The sequence below is a fragment of the Lissotriton helveticus genome, chromosome 11, assembly GCF_964261635.1.
Source record: "Lissotriton helveticus chromosome 11, aLisHel1.1, whole genome shotgun sequence".
Taxonomy (NCBI): Eukaryota; Metazoa; Chordata; class Amphibia; order Caudata; family Salamandridae; genus Lissotriton; species Lissotriton helveticus.
The window spans coordinates 39,406,833-39,426,869 of NC_136072.1; the positions used below are offsets into that span (position 1 = coordinate 39,406,833).

General features: G+C 43.8%; 16 non-coding genes across 16 annotated transcripts; all 16 read left to right on the forward strand.

Annotated features, from left to right (window-relative positions):
• The first annotated feature begins 91 nt into the window (after positions 1-91).
• On the forward strand, positions 92-163 carry TRNAG-UCC (transfer RNA glycine (anticodon UCC)). Its single transcript has one exon. It is a non-coding gene; the product is annotated as a tRNA-Gly (tRNA).
• A 1,507-nt stretch (positions 164-1,670) lies between these two features.
• On the forward strand, positions 1,671-1,742 carry TRNAG-UCC (transfer RNA glycine (anticodon UCC)). The gene has a single exon. It is a non-coding gene; the product is annotated as a tRNA-Gly (tRNA).
• An 899-nt stretch (positions 1,743-2,641) lies between these two features.
• Positions 2,642-2,713, forward strand: TRNAG-UCC (transfer RNA glycine (anticodon UCC)). The gene has a single exon. It is a non-coding gene; the product is annotated as a tRNA-Gly (tRNA).
• Positions 2,714-4,225: 1,512 nt separating this feature from the next.
• On the forward strand, positions 4,226-4,297 carry TRNAG-UCC (transfer RNA glycine (anticodon UCC)). The gene has a single exon. It is a non-coding gene; the product is annotated as a tRNA-Gly (tRNA).
• Positions 4,298-5,196: 899 nt separating this feature from the next.
• TRNAG-UCC (transfer RNA glycine (anticodon UCC)) lies at positions 5,197-5,268 on the forward strand. Its single transcript has one exon. It is a non-coding gene; the product is annotated as a tRNA-Gly (tRNA).
• A 1,512-nt stretch (positions 5,269-6,780) lies between these two features.
• On the forward strand, positions 6,781-6,852 carry TRNAG-UCC (transfer RNA glycine (anticodon UCC)). Its single transcript has one exon. It is a non-coding gene; the product is annotated as a tRNA-Gly (tRNA).
• Positions 6,853-7,751: 899 nt separating this feature from the next.
• TRNAG-UCC (transfer RNA glycine (anticodon UCC)) lies at positions 7,752-7,823 on the forward strand. Its single transcript has one exon. It is a non-coding gene; the product is annotated as a tRNA-Gly (tRNA).
• Positions 7,824-9,335: 1,512 nt separating this feature from the next.
• Positions 9,336-9,407, forward strand: TRNAG-UCC (transfer RNA glycine (anticodon UCC)). Its single transcript has one exon. It is a non-coding gene; the product is annotated as a tRNA-Gly (tRNA).
• Positions 9,408-10,306: 899 nt separating this feature from the next.
• TRNAG-UCC (transfer RNA glycine (anticodon UCC)) lies at positions 10,307-10,378 on the forward strand. Its single transcript has one exon. It is a non-coding gene; the product is annotated as a tRNA-Gly (tRNA).
• Positions 10,379-11,890: 1,512 nt separating this feature from the next.
• TRNAG-UCC (transfer RNA glycine (anticodon UCC)) lies at positions 11,891-11,962 on the forward strand. Its single transcript has one exon. It is a non-coding gene; the product is annotated as a tRNA-Gly (tRNA).
• Positions 11,963-12,861: 899 nt separating this feature from the next.
• Positions 12,862-12,933, forward strand: TRNAG-UCC (transfer RNA glycine (anticodon UCC)). The gene has a single exon. It is a non-coding gene; the product is annotated as a tRNA-Gly (tRNA).
• Positions 12,934-14,434: 1,501 nt separating this feature from the next.
• TRNAG-UCC (transfer RNA glycine (anticodon UCC)) lies at positions 14,435-14,506 on the forward strand. Its single transcript has one exon. It is a non-coding gene; the product is annotated as a tRNA-Gly (tRNA).
• Positions 14,507-15,405: 899 nt separating this feature from the next.
• TRNAG-UCC (transfer RNA glycine (anticodon UCC)) lies at positions 15,406-15,477 on the forward strand. The gene has a single exon. It is a non-coding gene; the product is annotated as a tRNA-Gly (tRNA).
• Positions 15,478-16,989: 1,512 nt separating this feature from the next.
• Positions 16,990-17,061, forward strand: TRNAG-UCC (transfer RNA glycine (anticodon UCC)). Its single transcript has one exon. It is a non-coding gene; the product is annotated as a tRNA-Gly (tRNA).
• An 899-nt stretch (positions 17,062-17,960) lies between these two features.
• Positions 17,961-18,032, forward strand: TRNAG-UCC (transfer RNA glycine (anticodon UCC)). The gene has a single exon. It is a non-coding gene; the product is annotated as a tRNA-Gly (tRNA).
• A 1,512-nt stretch (positions 18,033-19,544) lies between these two features.
• On the forward strand, positions 19,545-19,616 carry TRNAG-UCC (transfer RNA glycine (anticodon UCC)). Its single transcript has one exon. It is a non-coding gene; the product is annotated as a tRNA-Gly (tRNA).
• The last annotated feature ends 421 nt before the right edge of the window (positions 19,617-20,037 follow it).

Here is a 20,037-nt window from a genome sequence, read left to right on the forward strand (position 1 = left end):
TGTCTGCTGAAATACAAGAGAGGGATCGTCAAAGGATCCACCCTTTACTTTGAAAGTAAAGAGACACAATAATAAGCATAAATGACAGAGGGCGTTGGTGGTATAGTGGTGAGCATAGCTGCCTTCCAAGCAGTTGACCCGGGTTCGATTCCCGGCCAACGCAGTGCAAATACTTATGTATTCTGCAAGCAGGATATATTTTAGTTCAACATGTCACAAAATGGAAATATCATGAACAGATTAATCAGCCATATATATAGAAATTAAAAAATACGTAGGCAAACATCTCAATCGCCCCTTCTGCTATATTCATTGTCCTAATATATGATAAGTTTCATAAAGCAGAGTCGCCATTCACATGTGCTGGTAATAAATATGTTATTTTGGGCAGGCAATGAAAGGGCTGAGGCCCGACCAGACATTATACCTCCAGCATCTCTATGTTAAAAAGCATTTCTAGGCAATTTCTAGCCTCTGAAAAAAATATGCAAGACCCACCGATAAATCTGGCCAAAGTCCGTAACATTTTTGCATACTTGTGCTCTGACCTGAATGTAGCGCCACCTCGTAGCTGTCGAAGGTAACTGCAGCTCACAAAATGTTTTATCAGAAGGCAAGTTGAGAGGAATCCAAGAGGCAGATGTCCATGGAAAGAGCCTCTCACTGCAGCAGGAAGGTTGGATGCTTGAAATTTGCATAGTTTCCTGTCCAACGTCCACTCACGTCCCGAACGCTCCCAAACGCTCAAAAGCCTCACACCGGGTAGATCTCTGGCTCCCAGGTAAAGCCAAATCCTGAGCATGTTAGCGCTAGTATCACAGAGAGAGATATAGAGGGTTCAAGAGCTGCTGTCTTGATAAATGTTTGAAACGGCTAGTGCCTGAGAGTGTCTGGCTTTCAGTTATGACTGATTGTGAGAGGGGAAGATTAAGTTTTTCTGCACCCAGCATGCCTTGCGATATACTTAGGCAAATGAGGTGAGAGCCCGACCAATCCCACTCTACTCTGCTGAATGCTCCTTATTTGCATAAAGAGAACACTTTCACAACGGAGCAGAGTGGCGCAGCGGAAGCGTGCTGGGCCCATAACCCAGAGGTCGATGGATCGAAACCATCCTCTGCTAATTTTGCTTGATTTTTCTTCCAAGGACCAAGCTGTCATTCCCAGGCTGCCAGCAAGTAAAAGCGCAAGCTTTTGCCAGCTATGTGAGAAAAGACTTCTCAACTATCTGTGTCTGCTGAAATACAAGAGAGGGATCGTAAAAGGATCCACCCTGTACTTTGAAAGTAAAGACACACAATAATAAGCATAAATGACTGGTGGGACCTTCAAACACTTTTCTGGGCATGCTTTGAATTTCATTCTTCCCTTTTAGTTGTGCTATTATCTATCTCCTGGGCATTTCCTGGAATGTTCTCTCTTTCTCTTCCCTGCTTTGCTTCCCATGCTGCATCTATATGTTCATATCTATTATTTGTACTACTGCTTTCCATTCTTCTCTTCCGCACAGCTTTGACCTTGGTTTCAATCCCAGTTCCTTACCCTCTGCTAAAAACTTTCTACTGCTTTTCATGTTGGTATCTAAACCAAATGCACCGTTGAAGCTGGTGCAAGATAGACATTGCACTCAGGGTCGTAATGTTTAGAACCGAGAGCATACAGATCATAGGGCGTTGGTGGTATAGTGGTGAGCATAGCTGCCTTCCAAGCAATTGACCCGGGTTCGATTCCCGGCCAACGCAGTACAAATACTTATATATTCTGCAAGCTGGATATATTTTAATGCAATATGTCACAAAATGGAAATATCATGAACAGATTAATCAGCCAGATATAAAAAAATAAACAAATACGTAGGCAAACATCTCAATCGCCCCTTCTGCTATATTCATTGCCCTAATATATGATAAGTTCCATAAAGCAGAGTCACCACTCACATGTGCTGGTAATAAATATGTTACAGTGGGCAGACAATGAAAGGGCTGAGGCCCGACCAGACATTATAACTCCAGCATCTCTATGTTAAAAAGCATTTCTAGGCAATATCTAGCCTCTGAAAAAAATATGCAAGATCCACCGATAAATCTGGCAAAAGTCACTAACATTTTGGGCATACTTGTGCTCTCACCTGAATGTAGCGCCACCTTGTAGCCATCGGAGGTAACTGCAGCTCACAAAATGTTTCATAAGAGGGCAAGTTGAGAGGAATCCAAGAGGCAGATGTCCATAGAAAGAGCCTCTGACTACAGCAGGAAGGTTGGATGCTTCAAATTTGCATAGTTTCCTGTCCAACGTCCTCTCACGTCCCGAACGCCCACGTCACTCCACTGAATGCTCCTCATCTGCATAAAGAGAACACTTTCACAGAGGAGCAGAGTGGCGCAGCGGAAGCGTGCTGGGCCCATAACCCAGAGGTCGATGGATCGAAACCATCCTCTGCTAAATTTGCTTTATTTTCCTTCCAAGGACCAAGCTGTCATTTCCACGCTGCCAGAAAGGAAAAGCGCAAGCTTGCCCCAGCTATGTGAGAAAAGACTTCTCAACTATCTGTGTCTGCTGAAATACAAGAGAGGGATCGTCAAAGGATCCACCCTTTACTTTGAAAGTAAAGAGACACAATAATAAGCATAAATGACAGAGGGCGTTGGTGGTATAGTGGTGAGCATAGCTGCCTTCCATGCAGTTGACCCGGGTTCGATTCCCGGCCAACGCAGTGCAAATACTTATGTATTCTGCAAGCAGGATATATTTTAGTTCAACATGTCACAAAATGGAAATATCATGAACAGATTAATCAGCCATATATATAGAAATTAAAAAATACGTAGGCAAACATCTCAATCGCCCCTTCTGCTATATTCATTGTCCTAATATATGATAAGTTTCATAAAGCAGAGTCGCCATTCACATGTGCTGGTAATAAATATGTTATTTTGGGCAGGCAATGAAAGGGCTGAGGCCCGACCAGACATTATACCTCCAGCATCTCTATGTTAAAAAGCATTTCTAGGCAATTTCTAGCCTCTGAAAAAAATATGCAAGACCCACCGATAAATCTGGCCAAAGTCCGTAACATTTTTGCATACTTGTGCTCTGACCTGAATGTAGCGCCACCTCGTAGCTGTCGAAGGTAACTGCAGCTCACAAAATGTTTTATCAGAAGGCAAGTTGAGAGGAATCCAAGAGGCAGATGTCCATGGAAAGAGCCTCTCACTGCAGCAGGAAGGTTGGATGCTTGAAATTTGCATAGTTTCCTGTCCAACGTCCCGAACGCTCCCAAACGCTCAAAAGCCTCACACCGGGCAAGCCCTCACCGGGTAGATCTCTGGCTCCCAGGTAAAGCCAAATCCTGAGCATGTTAGCGCTAGTATCACAGAGAGAGATATAGAGGGTTCAAGAGCTGCTGTCTTGATAAATGTTTGAAACGGCTAGTGCCTGAGAGTGTCTGGCTTTCAGTTATGACTGATTGTGAGAGGGGAAGATTAAGTTTTTCTGCACCCAGCATGCCTTGCGATATACTTAGGCAAATGAGGTGAGAGCCCGACCAATCCCACTCTACTCTGCTGAATGCTCCTTATTTGCATAAAGAGAACACTTTCACAACGGAGCAGAGTGGCGCAGCGGAAGCGTGCTGGGCCCATAACCCAGAGGTCGATGGATCGAAACCATCCTCTGCTAATTTTGCTTGATTTTTCTTCCAAGGACCAAGCTGTCATTCCCAGGCTGCCAGCAAGTAAAAGCGCAAGCTTTTGCCAGCTATGTGAGAAAAGACTTCTCAACTATCTGTGTCTGCTGAAATACAAGAGAGGGATCGTAAAAGGATCCACCCTGTACTTTGAAAGTAAAGACACACAATAATAAGCATAAATGACTGGTGGGACCTTCAAACACTTTTCTGGGCATGCTTTGAATTTCATTCTTCCCTTTTAGTTGTGCTATTATCTATCTCCTGGGCATTTCCTGGAATGTTCTCTCTTTCTCTTCCCTGCTTTGCTTCCCATGCTGCATCTATATGTTCATATCTATTATTTGTACTACTGCTTTCCATTCTTCTCTTCCGCACAGCTTTGACCTTGGTTTCAATCCCAGTTCCTTACCCTCTGCTAAAAACTTTCTACTGCTTTTCATGTTGGTATCTAAACCAAATGCACCGTTGAAGCTGGTGCAAGATAGACATTGCACTCAGGGTCGTAATGTTTAGAACCGAGAGCATACAGATCATAGGGCGTTGGTGGTATAGTGGTGAGCATAGCTGCCTTCCAAGCAGTTGACCCGGGTTCGATTCCCGGCCAACGCAGTACAAATACTTATATATTCTGCAAGCTGGATATATTTTAATGCAATATGTCACAAAATGGAAATATCATGAACAGATTAATCAGCCAGATATAAAAAAATAAACAAATACGTAGGCAAACATCTCGATCGCCCCTTCTGCTATATTCATTGCCCTAATATATGATAAGTTCCATAAAGCAGAGTCACCACTCACATGTGCTGGTAATAAATATGTTACAGTGGGCAGACAATGAAAGGGCTGAGGCCCGACCAGACATTATAACTCCAGCATCTCTATGTTAAAAAGCATTTCTAGGCAATATCTAGCCTCTGAAAAAAATATGCAAGATCCACCGATAAATCTGGCAAAAGTCACTAACATTTTGGGCATACTTGTGCTCTCACCTGAATGTAGCGCCACCTTGTAGCCATCGGAGGTAACTGCAGCTCACAAAATGTTTCATAAGAGGGCAAGTTGAGAGGAATCCAAGAGGCAGATGTCCATAGAAAGAGCCTCTGACTACAGCAGGAAGGTTGGATGCTTCAAATTTGCATAGTTTCCTGTCCAACGTCCTCTCACGTCCCGAACGCCCACGTCACTCCACTGAATGCTCCTCATCTGCATAAAGAGAACACTTTCACAGAGGAGCAGAGTGGCGCAGCGGAAGCGTGCTGGGCCCATAACCCAGAGGTCGATGGATCGAAACCATCCTCTGCTAAATTTGCTTTATTTTCCTTCCAAGGACCAAGCTGTCATTTCCACGCTGCCAGAAAGGAAAAGCGCAAGCTTGCGCCAGCTATGTGAGAAAAGACTTCTCAACTATCTGTGTCTGCTGAAATACAAGAGAGGGATCGTCAAAGGATCCACCCTTTACTTTGAAAGTAAAGAGACACAATAATAAGCATAAATGACAGAGGGCGTTGGTGGTATAGTGGTGAGCATAGCTGCCTTCCATGCAGTTGACCCGGGTTCGATTCCCGGCCAACGCAGTGCAAATACTTATGTATTCTGCAAGCAGGATATATTTTAGTTCAACATGTCACAAAATGGAAATATCATGAACAGATTAATCAGCCATATATATAGAAATTAAAAAATACGTAGGCAAACATCTCAATCGCCCCTTCTGCTATATTCATTGTCCTAATATATGATAAGTTTCATAAAGCAGAGTCGCCATTCACATGTGCTGGTAATAAATATGTTATTTTGGGCAGGCAATGAAAGGGCTGAGGCCCGACCAGACATTATACCTCCAGCATCTCTATGTTAAAAAGCATTTCTAGGCAATTTCTAGCCTCTGAAAAAAATATGCAAGACCCACCGATAAATCTGGCCAAAGTCCGTAACATTTTTGCATACTTGTGCTCTGACCTGAATGTAGCGCCACCTCGTAGCTGTCGAAGGTAACTGCAGCTCACAAAATGTTTTATCAGAAGGCAAGTTGAGAGGAATCCAAGAGGCAGATGTCCATGGAAAGAGCCTCTCACTGCAGCAGGAAGGTTGGATGCTTGAAATTTGCATAGTTTCCTGTCCAACGTCCCGAACGCTCCCAAACGCTCAAAAGCCTCACACCGGGCAAGCCCTCACCGGGTAGATCTCTGGCTCCCAGGTAAAGCCAAATCCTGAGCATGTTAGCGCTAGTATCACAGAGAGAGATATAGAGGGTTCAAGAGCTGCTGTCTTGATAAATGTTTGAAACGGCTAGTGCCTGAGAGTGTCTGGCTTTCAGTTATGACTGATTGTGAGAGGGGAAGATTAAGTTTTTCTGCACCCAGCATGCCTTGCGATATACTTAGGCAAATGAGGTGAGAGCCCGACCAATCCCACTCTACTCTGCTGAATGCTCCTTATTTGCATAAAGAGAACACTTTCACAACGGAGCAGAGTGGCGCAGCGGAAGCGTGCTGGGCCCATAACCCAGAGGTCGATGGATCGAAACCATCCTCTGCTAATTTTGCTTGATTTTTCTTCCAAGGACCAAGCTGTCATTCCCAGGCTGCCAGCAAGTAAAAGCGCAAGCTTTTGCCAGCTATGTGAGAAAAGACTTCTCAACTATCTGTGTCTGCTGAAATACAAGAGAGGGATCGTAAAAGGATCCACCCTGTACTTTGAAAGTAAAGACACACAATAATAAGCATAAATGACTGGTGGGACCTTCAAACACTTTTCTGGGCATGCTTTGAATTTCATTCTTCCCTTTTAGTTGTGCTATTATCTATCTCCTGGGCATTTCCTGGAATGTTCTCTCTTTCTCTTCCCTGCTTTGCTTCCCATGCTGCATCTATATGTTCATATCTATTATTTGTACTACTGCTTTCCATTCTTCTCTTCCGCACAGCTTTGACCTTGGTTTCAATCCCAGTTCCTTACCCTCTGCTAAAAACTTTCTACTGCTTTTCATGTTGGTATCTAAACCAAATGCACAGTTGAAGCTGGTGCAAGATAGACATTGCACTCAGGGTCGTAATGTTTAGAACCGAGAGCATACAGATCATAGGGCGTTGGTGGTATAGTGGTGAGCATAGCTGCCTTCCAAGCAGTTGACCCGGGTTCGATTCCCGGCCAACGCAGTACAAATACTTATATATTCTGCAAGCTGGATATATTTTAATGCAATATGTCACAAAATGGAAATATCATGAACAGATTAATCAGCCAGATATAAAAAAATAAACAAATACGTAGGCAAACATCTCGATCGCCCCTTCTGCTATATTCATTGCCCTAATATATGATAAGTTCCATAAAGCAGAGTCACCACTCACATGTGCTGGTAATAAATATGTTACAGTGGGCAGACAATGAAAGGGCTGAGGCCCGACCAGACATTATAACTCCAGCATCTCTATGTTAAAAAGCATTTCTAGGCAATATCTAGCCTCTGAAAAAAATATGCAAGATCCACCGATAAATCTGGCAAAAGTCACTAACATTTTGGGCATACTTGTGCTCTCACCTGAATGTAGCGCCACCTTGTAGCCATCGGAGGTAACTGCAGCTCACAAAATGTTTCATAAGAGGGCAAGTTGAGAGGAATCCAAGAGGCAGATGTCCATAGAAAGAGCCTCTGACTACAGCATCAAGGTTGGATGCTTCAAATTTGCATAGTTTCCTGTCCAACGTCCTCTCACGTCCCGAACGCCCACGTCACTCCACTGAATGCTCCTCATCTGCATAAAGAGAACACTTTCACAGAGGAGCAGAGTGGCGCAGCGGAAGCGTGCTGGGCCCATAACCCAGAGGTCGATGGATCGAAACCATCCTCTGCTAAATTTGCTTTATTTTCCTTCCAAGGACCAAGCTGTCATTTCCACGCTGCCAGAAAGGAAAAGCGCAAGCTTGCGCCAGCTATGTGAGAAAAGACTTCTCAACTATCTGTGTCTGCTGAAATACAAGAGAGGGATCGTCAAAGGATCCACCCTTTACTTTGAAAGTAAAGAGACACAATAATAAGCATAAATGACAGAGGGCGTTGGTGGTATAGTGGTGAGCATAGCTGCCTTCCAAGCAGTTGACCCGGGTTCGATTCCCGGCCAACGCAGTGCAAATACTTATGTATTCTGCAAGCAGGATATATTTTAGTTCAACATGTCACAAAATGGAAATATCATGAACAGATTAATCAGCCATATATATAGAAATTAAAAAATACGTAGGCAAACATCTCAATCGCCCCTTCTGCTATATTCATTGTCCTAATATATGATAAGTTTCATAAAGCAGAGTCGCCATTCACATGTGCTGGTAATAAATATGTTATTTTGGGCAGGCAATGAAAGGGCTGAGGCCCGACCAGACATTATACCTCCAGCATCTCTATGTTAAAAAGCATTTCTAGGCAATTTCTAGCCTCTGAAAAAAATATGCAAGACCCACCGATAAATCTGGCCAAAGTCCGTAACATTTTTGCATACTTGTGCTCTGACCTGAATGTAGCGCCACCTCGTAGCTGTCGAAGGTAACTGCAGCTCACAAAATGTTTTATCAGAAGGCAAGTTGAGAGGAATCCAAGAGGCAGATGTCCATGGAAAGAGCCTCTCACTGCAGCAGGAAGGTTGGATGCTTGAAATTTGCATAGTTTCCTGTCCAACGTCCCGAACGCTCCCAAACGCTCAAAAGCCTCACACCGGGCAAGCCCTCACCGGGTAGATCTCTGGCTCCCAGGTAAAGCCAAATCCTGAGCATGTTAGCGCTAGTATCACAGAGAGAGATATAGAGGGTTCAAGAGCTGCTGTCTTGATAAATGTTTGAAACGGCTAGTGCCTGAGAGTGTCTGGCTTTCAGTTATGACTGATTGTTAGAGGGGAAGATTAAGTTTTTCTGCACCCAGCATGCCTTGCGATATACTTAGGCAAATGAGGTGAGAGCCCGACCAATCCCACTCTACTCTGCTGAATGCTCCTTATTTGCATAAAGAGAACACTTTCACAACGGAGCAGAGTGGCGCAGCGGAAGCGTGCTGGGCCCATAACCCAGAGGTCGATGGATCGAAACCATCCTCTGCTAATTTTGCTTGATTTTTCTTCCAAGGACCAAGCTGTCATTCCCAGGCTGCCAGCAAGTAAAAGCGCAAGCTTTTGCCAGCTATGTGAGAAAAGACTTCTCAACTATCTGTGTCTGCTGAAATACAAGAGAGGGATCGTAAAAGGATCCACCCTGTACTTTGAAAGTAAAGACACACAATAATAAGCATAAATGACTGGTGGGACCTTCAAACACTTTTCTGGGCATGCTTTGAATTTCATTCTTCCCTTTTAGTTGTGCTATTATCTATCTCCTGGGCATTTCCTGGAATGTTCTCTCTTTCTCTTCCCTGCTTTGCTTCCCATGCTGCATCTATATGTTCATATCTATTATTTGTACTACTGCTTTCCATTCTTCTCTTCCGCACAGCTTTGACCTTGGTTTCAATCCCAGTTCCTTACCCTCTGCTAAAAACTTTCTACTGCTTTTCATGTTGGTATCTAAACCAAATGCACCGTTGAAGCTGGTGCAAGATAGACATTGCACTCAGGGTCGTAATGTTTAGAACCGAGAGCATACAGATCATAGGGCGTTGGTGGTATAGTGGTGAGCATAGCTGCCTTCCAAGCAGTTGACCCGGGTTCGATTCCCGGCCAACGCAGTACAAATACTTATATATTCTGCAAGCTGGATATATTTTAATGCAATATGTCACAAAATGGAAATATCATGAACAGATTAATCAGCCAGATATAAAAAAATAAACAAATACGTAGGCAAACATCTCGATCGCCCCTTCTGCTATATTCATTGCCCTAATATATGATAAGTTCCATAAAGCAGAGTCACCACTCACATGTGCTGGTAATAAATATGTTACAGTGGGCAGACAATGAAAGGGCTGAGGCCCGACCAGACATTATAACTCCAGCATCTCTATGTTAAAAAGCATTTCTAGGCAATATCTAGCCTCTGAAAAAAATATGCAAGATCCACCGATAAATCTGGCAAAAGTCACTAACATTTTGGGCATACTTGTGCTCTCACCTGAATGTAGCGCCACCTTGTAGCCATCGGAGGTAACTGCAGCTCACAAAATGTTTCATAAGAGGGCAAGTTGAGAGGAATCCAAGAGGCAGATGTCCATAGAAAGAGCCTCTGACTACAGCATCAAGGTTGGATGCTTCAAATTTGCATAGTTTCCTGTCCAACGTCCTCTCACGTCCCGAACGCCCACGTCACTCCACTGAATGCTCCTCATCTGCATAAAGAGAACACTTTCACAGAGGAGCAGAGTGGCGCAGCGGAAGCGTGCTGGGCCCATAACCCAGAGGTCGATGGATCGAAACCATCCTCTGCTAAATTTGCTTTATTTTCCTTCCAAGGACCAAGCTGTCATTTCCACGATGCCAGAAAGGAAAAGCGCAAGCTTGCGCCAGCTATGTGAGAAAAGACTTCTCAACTATCTGTGTCTGCTGAAATACAAGAGAGGGATCGTCAAAGGATCCACCCTTTACTTTGAAAGTAAAGAGACACAATAATAAGCATAAATGACAGAGGGCGTTGGTGGTATAGTGGTGAGCATAGCTGCCTTCCAAGCAGTTGACCCGGGTTCGATTCCCGGCCAACGCAGTGCAAATACTTATGTATTCTGCAAGCAGGATATATTTTAGTTCAACATGTCACAAAATGGAAATATCATGAACAGATTAATCAGCCATATATATAGAAATTAAAAAATACGTAGGCAAACATCTCAATCGCCCCTTCTGCTATATTCATTGTCCTAATATATGATAAGTTTCATAAAGCAGAGTCGCCATTCACATGTGCTGGTAATAAATATGTTATTTTGGGCAGGCAATGAAAGGGCTGAGGCCCGACCAGACATTATACCTCCAGCATCTCTATGTTAAAAAGCATTTCTAGGCAATTTCTAGCCTCTGAAAAAAATATGCAAGACCCACCGATAAATCTGGCCAAAGTCCGTAACATTTTTGCATACTTGTGCTCTGACCTGAATGTAGCGCCACCTCGTAGCTGTCGAAGGTAACTGCAGCTCACAAAATGTTTTATCAGAAGGCAAGTTGAGAGGAATCCAAGAGGCAGATGTCCATGGAAAGAGCCTCTCACTGCAGCAGGAAGGTTGGATGCTTGAAATTTGCATAGTTTCCTGTCCAACGTCCCGAACGCTCCCAAACGCTCAAAAGCCTCACACCGGGCAAGCCCTCACCGGGTAGATCTCTGGCTCCCAGGTAAAGCCAAATCCTGAGCATGTTAGCGCTAGTATCACAGAGAGAGATATAGAGGGTTCAAGAGCTGCTGTCTTGATAAATGTTTGAAACGGCTAGTGCCTGAGAGTGTCTGGCTTTCAGTTATGACTGATTGTTAGAGGGGAAGATTAAGTTTTTCTGCACCCAGCATGCCTTGCGATATACTTAGGCAAATGAGGTGAGAGCCCGACCAATCCCACTCTACTCTGCTGAATGCTCCTTATTTGCATAAAGAGAACACTTTCACAACGGAGCAGAGTGGCGCAGCGGAAGTGTGCTGGGCCCATAACCCAGAGGTCGATGGATCGAAACCATCCTCTGCTAATTTTGCTTGATTTTTCTTCCAAGGACCAAGCTGTCATTCCCAGGCTGCCAGCAAGTAAAAGCGCAAGCTTTTGCCAGCTATGTGAGAAAAGACTTCTCAACTATCTGTGTCTGCTGAAATACAAGAGAGGGATCGTAAAAGGATCCACCCTGTACTTTGAAAGTAAAGACACACAATAATAAGCATAAATGACTGGTGGGACCTTCAAACACTTTTCTGGGCATGCTTTGAGTTTCATTCTTCCCTTTTAGTTGTGCTATTATCTATCTCCTGGGCATTTCCTGGAATGTTCTCTCTTTCTCTTCCCTGCTTTGCTTCCCATGCTGCATCTATATGTTCATATCTATTATTTGTACTACTGCTTTCCATTCTTCTCTTCCGCACAGCTTTGACCTTGGTTTCAATCCCAGTTCCTTACCCTCTGCTAAAAACTTTCTACTGCTTTTCATGTTGGTATCTAAACCAAATGCACCGTTGAAGCTGGTGCAAGATAGACATTGCACTCAGGGTCGTAATGTTTAGAACCGAGAGCATACAGATCATAGGGCGTTGGTGGTATAGTGGTGAGCATAGCTGCCTTCCAAGCAGTTGACCCGGGTTCGATTCCCGGCCAACGCAGTACAAATACTTATATATTCTGCAAGCTGGATATATTTTAATGCAATATGTCACAAAATGGAAATATCATGAACAGATTAATCAGCCAGATATAAAAAAATAAACAAATACGTAGGCAAACATCTCGATCGCCCCTTCTGCTATATTCATTGCCCTAATATATGATAAGTTCCATAAAGCAGAGTCACCACTCACATGTGCTGGTAATAAATATGTTACAGTGGGCAGACAATGAAAGGGCTGAGGCCCGACCAGACATTATAACTCCAGCATCTCTATGTTAAAAAGCATTTCTAGGCAATATCTAGCCTCTGAAAAAAATATGCAAGATCCACCGATAAATCTGGCAAAAGTCACTAACATTTTGGGCATACTTATGCTCTCACCTGAATGTAGCGCCACCTTGTAGCCATCGGAGGTAACTGCAGCTCACAAAATGTTTCATAAGAGGGCAAGTTGAGAGGAATCCAAGAGGCAGATGTCCATAGAAAGAGCCTCTGACTACAGCAGGAAGGTTGGATGCTTCAAATTTGCATAGTTTCCTGTCCAACGTCCTCTCACGTCCCGAACGCCCACGTCACTCCACTGAATGCTCCTCATCTGCATAAAGAGAACACTTTCACAGAGGAGCAGAGTGGCGCAGCGGAAGCGTGCTGGGCCCATAACCCAGAGGTCGATGGATCGAAACCATCCTCTGCTAAATTTGCTTTATTTTCCTTCCAAGGACCAAGCTGTCATTTCCACGCTGCCAGAAAGGAAAAGCGCAAGCTTGCGCCAGCTATGTGAGAAAAGACTTCTCAACTATCTGTGTCTGCTGAAATACAAGAGAGGGATCGTCAAAGGATCCACCCTTTACTTTGAAAGTAAAGAGACACAATAATAAGCATAAATGACAGAGGGCGTTGGTGGTATAGTGGTGAGCATAGCTGCCTTCCAAGCAGTTGACCCAGGTTCGATTCCCGGCCAACGCAGTGCAAATACTTATGTATTCTGCAAGCAGGATATATTTTAGTTCAACATGTCACAAAATGGAAATATCATGAACAGATTAATCAGCCATATATATAGAAATTAAAAAATACGTAGGCAAACATCTCAATCGCCCCTTCTGCTATATTCATTGTCCTAATATATGATAAGTTTCATAAAGCAGAGTCGCCATTCACATGTGCTGGTAATAAATATGTTATTTTGGGCAGGCAATGAAAGGGCTGAGGCCCGACCAGACATTATACCTCCAGCATCTCTATGTTAAAAAGCATTTCTAGGCAATTTCTAGCCTCTGAAAAAAATATGCAAGACCCACCGATAAATCTGGCCAAAGTCCGTAACATTTTTGCATACTTGTGCTCTGACCTGAATGTAGCGCCACCTCGTAGCTGTCGAAGGTAACTGCAGCTCACAAAATGTTTTATCAGAAGGCAAGTTGAGAGGAATCCAAGAGGCAGATGTCCATGGAAAGAGCCTCTCACTGCAGCAGGAAGGTTGGATGCTTGAAATTTGCATAGTTTCCTGTCCAACGTCCCGAACGCTCCCAAACGCTCAAAAGCCTCGCCCTCACCGGGTAGATCTCTGGCTCCCAGGTAAAGCCAAATCCTGAGCATGTTAGCGCTAGTATCACAGAGAGAGATATAGAGGGTTCAAGAGCTGCTGTCTTGATAAATGTTTGAAACGGCTAGTGCCTGAGAGTGTCTGGCTTTCAGTTATGACTGATTGTGAGAGGGGAAGATTAAGTTTTTCTGCACCCAGCATGCCTTGCGATATACTTAGGCAAATGAGGTGAGAGCCCGACCAATCCCACTCTACTCTGCTGAATGCTCCTTATTTGCATAAAGAGAACACTTTCACAACGGAGCAGAGTGGCGCAGCGGAAGCGTGCTGGGCCCATAACCCAGAGGTCGATGGATCGAAACCATCCTCTGCTAATTTTGCTTGATTTTTCTTCCAAGGACCAAGCTGTCATTCCCAGGCTGCCAGCAAGTAAAAGCGCAAGCTTTTGCCAGCTATGTGAGAAAAGACTTCTCAACTATCTGTGTCTGCTGAAATACAAGAGAGGGATCGTAAAAGGATCCACCCTGTACTTTGAAAGTAAAGACACACAATAATAAGCATAAATGACTGGTGGGACCTTCAAACACTTTTCTGGGCATGCTTTGAATTTCATTCTTCCCTTTTAGTTGTGCTATTATCTATCTCCTGGGCATTTCCTGGAATGTTCTCTCTTTCTCTTCCCTGCTTTGCTTCCCATGCTGCATCTATATGTTCATATCTATTATTTGTACTACTGCTTTCCATTCTTCTCTTCCGCACAGCTTTGACCTTGGTTTCAATCCCAGTTCCTTACCCTCTGCTAAAAACTTTCTACTGCTTTTCATGTTGGTATCTAAACCAAATGCACAGTTGAAGCTGGTGCAAGATAGACATTGCACTCAGGGTCGTAATGTTTAGAACCGAGAGCATACAGATCATAGGGCGTTGGTGGTATAGTGGTGAGCATAGCTGCCTTCCAAGCAGTTGACCCGGGTTCGATTCCCGGCCAACTCAGTACAAATACTTATATATTCTGCAAGCTGGATATATTTTAATGCAATATGTCACAAAATGGAAATATCATGAACAGATTAATCAGCCAGATATAAAAAAATAAACAAATACGTAGGCAAACATCTCGATCGCCCCTTCTGCTATATTCATTGCCCTAATATATGGTAAGTTCCATAAAGCAGAGTCACCACTCACATGTGCTGGTAATAAATATGTTACAGTGGGCAGACAATGAAAGGGCTGAGGCCCGACCAGACATTATAACTCCAGCATCTCTATGTTAAAAAGCATTTCTAGGCAATATCTAGCCTCTGAAAAAAATATGCAAGATCCACCGATAAATCTGGCAAAAGTCACTAACATTTTGGGCATACTTGTGCTCTCACCTGAATGTAGCGCCACCTTGTAGCCATCGGAGGTAACTGCAGCTCACAAAATGTTTCATAAGAGGGCAAGTTGAGAGGAATCCAAGAGGCAGATGTCCATAGAAAGAGCCTCTGACTACAGCATCAAGGTTGGATGCTTCAAATTTGCATAGTTTCCTGTCCAACGTCCTCTCACGTCCCGAACGCCCACGTCACTCCACTGAATGCTCCTCATCTGCATAAAGAGAACACTTTCACAGAGGAGCAGAGTGGCGCAGCGGAAGCGTGCTGGGCCCATAACCCAGAGGTCGATGGATCGAAACCATCCTCTGCTAAATTTGCTTTATTTTCCTTCCAAGGACCAAGCTGTCATTTCCACGCTGCCAGAAAGGAAAAGCGCAAGCTTGCGCCAGCTATGTGAGAAAAGACTTCTCAACTATCTGTGTCTGCTGAAATACAAGAGAGGGATCGTCAAAGGATCCACCCTTTACTTTGAAAGTAAAGAGACACAATAATAAGCATAAATGACAGAGGGCGTTGGTGGTATAGTGGTGAGCATAGCTGCCTTCCAAGCAGTTGACCCGGGTTCGATTCCCGGCCAACGCAGTGCAAATACTTATGTATTCTGCAAGCAGGATATATTTTAGTTCAACATGTCACAAAATGGAAATATCATGAACAGATTAATCAGCCATATATATAGAAATTAAAAAATACGTAGGCAAACATCTCAATCGCCCCTTCTGCTATATTCATTGTCCTAATATATGATAAGTTTCATAAAGCAGAGTCGCCATTCACATGTGCTGGTAATAAATATGTTATTTTGGGCAGGCAATGAAAGGGCTGAGGCCCGACCAGACATTATACCTCCAGCATCTCTATGTTAAAAAGCATTTCTAGGCAATTTCTAGCCTCTGAAAAAAATATGCAAGACCCACCGATAAATCTGGCCAAAGTCCGTAACATTTTTGCATACTTGTGCTCTGACCTGAATGTAGCGCCACCTCGTAGCTGTCGAAGGTAACTGCAGCTCACAAAATGTTTTATCAGAAGGCAAGTTGAGAGGAATCCAAGAGGCAGATGTCCATGGAAAGAGCCTCTCACTGCAGCAGGAAGGTTGGATGCTTGAAATTTGCATAGTTTCCTGTCCAACGTCCCGAACGCTCCCAAACGCTCAAAAGCCTCACACCGGGCAAGCCCTCACCGGGTAGATCTCTGGCTCCCAGGTAAAGCCAAATCCTGAGCATGTTAGCGCTAGTATCACAGAGAGAGATATAGAGGGTTCAAGAGCTGCTGTCTTGATAAATGTTTGAAACGGCTAGTGCCTGAGAGTGTCTGGCTTTCAGTTATGACTGATTGTTAGAGGGGAAGATTAAGTTTTTCTGCACCCAGCATGCCTTGCGATATACTTAGGCAAATGAGGTGAGAGCCCGACCAATCCCACTCTACTCTGCTGAATGCTCCTTATTTGCATAAAGAGAACACTTTCACAACGGAGCAGAGTGGCGCAGCGGAAGCGTGCTGGGCCCATAACCCAGAGGTCGATGGATCGAAACCATCCTCTGCTAATTTTGCTTGATTTTTCTTCCAAGGACCAAGCTGTCATTCCCAGGCTGCCAGCAAGTAAAAGCGCAAGCTTTTGCCAGCTATGTGAGAAAAGACTTCTCAACTATCTGTGTCTGCTGAAATACAAGAGAGGGATCGTAAAAGGATCCACCCTGTACTTTGAAAGTAAAGACACACAATAATAAGCATAAATGACTGGTGGGACCTTCAAACACTTTTCTGGGCATGCTTTGAATTTCATTCTTCCCTTTTAGTTGTGCTATTATCTATCTCCTGGGCATTTCCTGGAATGTTCTCTCTTTCTCTTCCCTGCTTTGCTTCCCATGCTGCATCTATATGTTCATATCTATTATTTGTACTACTGCTTTCCATTCTTCTCTTCCGCACAGCTTTGACCTTGGTTTCAATCCCAGTTCCTTACCCTCTGCTAAAAACTTTCTACTGCTTTTCATGTTGGTATCTAAACCAAATGCACCGTTGAAGCTGGTGCAAGATAGACATTGCACTCAGGGTCGTAATGTTTAGAACCGAGAGCATACAGATCATAGGGCGTTGGTGGTATAGTGGTGAGCATAGCTGCCTTCCAAGCAGTTGACCCGGGTTCGATTCCCGGCCAACGCAGTACAAATACTTATATATTCTGCAAGCTGGATATATTTTAATGCAATATGTCACAAAATGGAAATATCATGAACAGATTAATCAGCCAGATATAAAAAAATAAACAAATACGTAGGCAAACATCTCGATCGCCCCTTCTGCTATATTCATTGCCCTAATATATGATAAGTTCCATAAAGCAGAGTCACCACTCACATGTGCTGGTAATAAATATGTTACAGTGGGCAGACAATGAAAGGGCTGAGGCCCGACCAGACATTATAACTCCAGCATCTCTATGTTAAAAAGCATTTCTAGGCAATATCTAGCCTCTGAAAAAAATATGCAAGATCCACCGATAAATCTGGCAAAAGTCACTAACATTTTGGGCATACTTGTGCTCTCACCTGAATGTAGCGCCACCTTGTAGCCATCGGAGGTAACTGCAGCTCACAAAATGTTTCATAAGAGGGCAAGTTGAGAGGAATCCAAGAGGCAGATGTCCATAGAAAGAGCCTCTGACTACAGCATCAAGGTTGGATGCTTCAAATTTGCATAGTTTCCTGTCCAACGTCCTCTCACGTCCCGAACGCCCACGTCACTCCACTGAATGCTCCTCATCTGCATAAAGAGAACACTTTCACAGAGGAGCAGAGTGGCGCAGCGGAAGCGTGCTGGGCCCATAACCCAGAGGTCGATGGATCGAAACCATCCTCTGCTAAATTTGCTTTATTTTCCTTCCAAGGACCAAGCTGTCATTTCCACGCTGCCAGAAAGGAAAAGCGCAAGCTTGCGCCAGCTATGTGAGAAAAGACTTCTCAACTATCTGTGTCTGCTGAAATACAAGAGAGGGATCGTCAAAGGATCCACCCTTTACTTTGAAAGTAAAGAGACACAATAATAAGCATAAATGACAGAGGGCGTTGGTGGTATAGTGGTGAGCATAGCTGCCTTCCAAGCAGTTGACCCGGGTTCGATTCCCGGCCAACGCAGTGCAAATACTTATGTATTCTGCAAGCAGGATATATTTTAGTTCAACATGTCACAAAATGGAAATATCATGAACAGATTAATCAGCCATATATATAGAAATTAAAAAATACGTAGGCAAACATCTCAATCGCCCCTTCTGCTATATTCATTGTCCTAATATATGATAAGTTTCATAAAGCAGAGTCGCCATTCACATGTGCTGGTAATAAATATGTTATTTTGGGCAGGCAATGAAAGGGCTGAGGCCCGACCAGACATTATACCTCCAGCATCTCTATGTTAAAAAGCATTTCTAGGCAATTTCTAGCCTCTGAAAAAAATATGCAAGACCCACCGATAAATCTGGCCAAAGTCCGTAACATTTTTGCATACTTGTGCTCTGACCTGAATGTAGCGCCACCTCGTAGCTGTCGAAGGTAACTGCAGCTCACAAAATGTTTTATCAGAAGGCAAGTTGAGAGGAATCCAAGAGGCAGATGTCCATGGAAAGAGCCTCTCACTGCAGCAGGAAGGTTGGATGCTTGAAATTTGCATAGTTTCCTGTCCAACGTCCCAAACGCTCCCAAACGCTCAAAAGCCTCACACCGGGCAAGCCCTCACCGGGTAGATCTCTGGCTCCCAGGTAAAGCCAAATCCTGAGCATGTTAGCGCTAGTATCACAGAGAGAGATATAGAGGGTTCAAGAGCTGCTGTCTTGATAAATGTTTGAAACGGCTAGTGCCTGAGAGTGTCTGGCTTTCAGTTATGACTGATTGTTAGAGGGGAAGATTAAGTTTTTCTGCACCCAGCATGCCTTGCGATATACTTAGGCAAATGAGGTGAGAGCCCGACCAATCCCACTCTACTCTGCTGAATGCTCCTTATTTGCATAAAGAGAACACTTTCACAACGGAGCAGAGTGGCGCAGCGGAAGTGTGCTGGGCCCATAACCCAGAGGTCGATGGATCGAAACCATCCTCTGCTAATTTTGCTTGATTTTTCTTCCAAGGACCAAGCTGTCATTCCCAGGCTGCCAGCAAGTAAAAGCGCAAGCTTTTGCCAGCTATGTGAGAAAAGACTTCTCAACTATCTGTGTCTGCTGAAATACAAGAGAGGGATCGTAAAAGGATCCACCCTGTACTTTGAAAGTAAAGACACACAATAATAAGCATAAATGACTGGTGGGACCTTCAAACACTTTTCTGGGCATGCTTTGAGTTTCATTCTTCCCTTTTAGTTGTGCTATTATCTATCTCCTGGGCATTTCCTGGAATGTTCTCTCTTTCTCTTCCCTGCTTTGCTTCCCATGCTGCATCTATATGTTCATATCTATTATTTGTACTACTGCTTTCCATTCTTCTCTTCCGCACAGCTTTGACCTTGGTTTCAATCCCAGTTCCTTACCCTCTGCTAAAAACTTTCTACTGCTTTTCATGTTGGTATCTAAACCAAATGCACCGTTGAAGCTGGTGCAAGATAGACATTGCACTCAGGGTCGTAATGTTTAGAACCGAGAGCATACAGATCATAGGGCGTTGGTGGTATAGTGGTGAGCATAGCTGCCTTCCAAGCAGTTGACCCGGGTTCGATTCCCGGCCAACGCAGTACAAATACTTATATATTCTGCAAGCTGGATATATTTTAATGCAATATGTCACAAAATGGAAATATCATGAACAGATTAATCAGCCAGATATAAAAAAATAAACAAATACGTAGGCAAACATCTCGATCGCCCCTTCTGCTATATTCATTGCCCTAATATATGATAAGTTCCATAAAGCAGAGTCACCACTCACATGTGCTGGTAATAAATATGTTACAGTGGGCAGACAATGAAAGGGCTGAGGCCCGACCAGACATTATAACTCCAGCATCTCTATGTTAAAAAGCATTTCTAGGCAATATCTAGCCTCTGAAAAAAATATGCAAGATCCACCGATAAATCTGGCAAAAGTCACTAACATTTTGGGCATACTTATGCTCTCACCTGAATGTAGCGCCACCTTGTAGCCATCGGAGGTA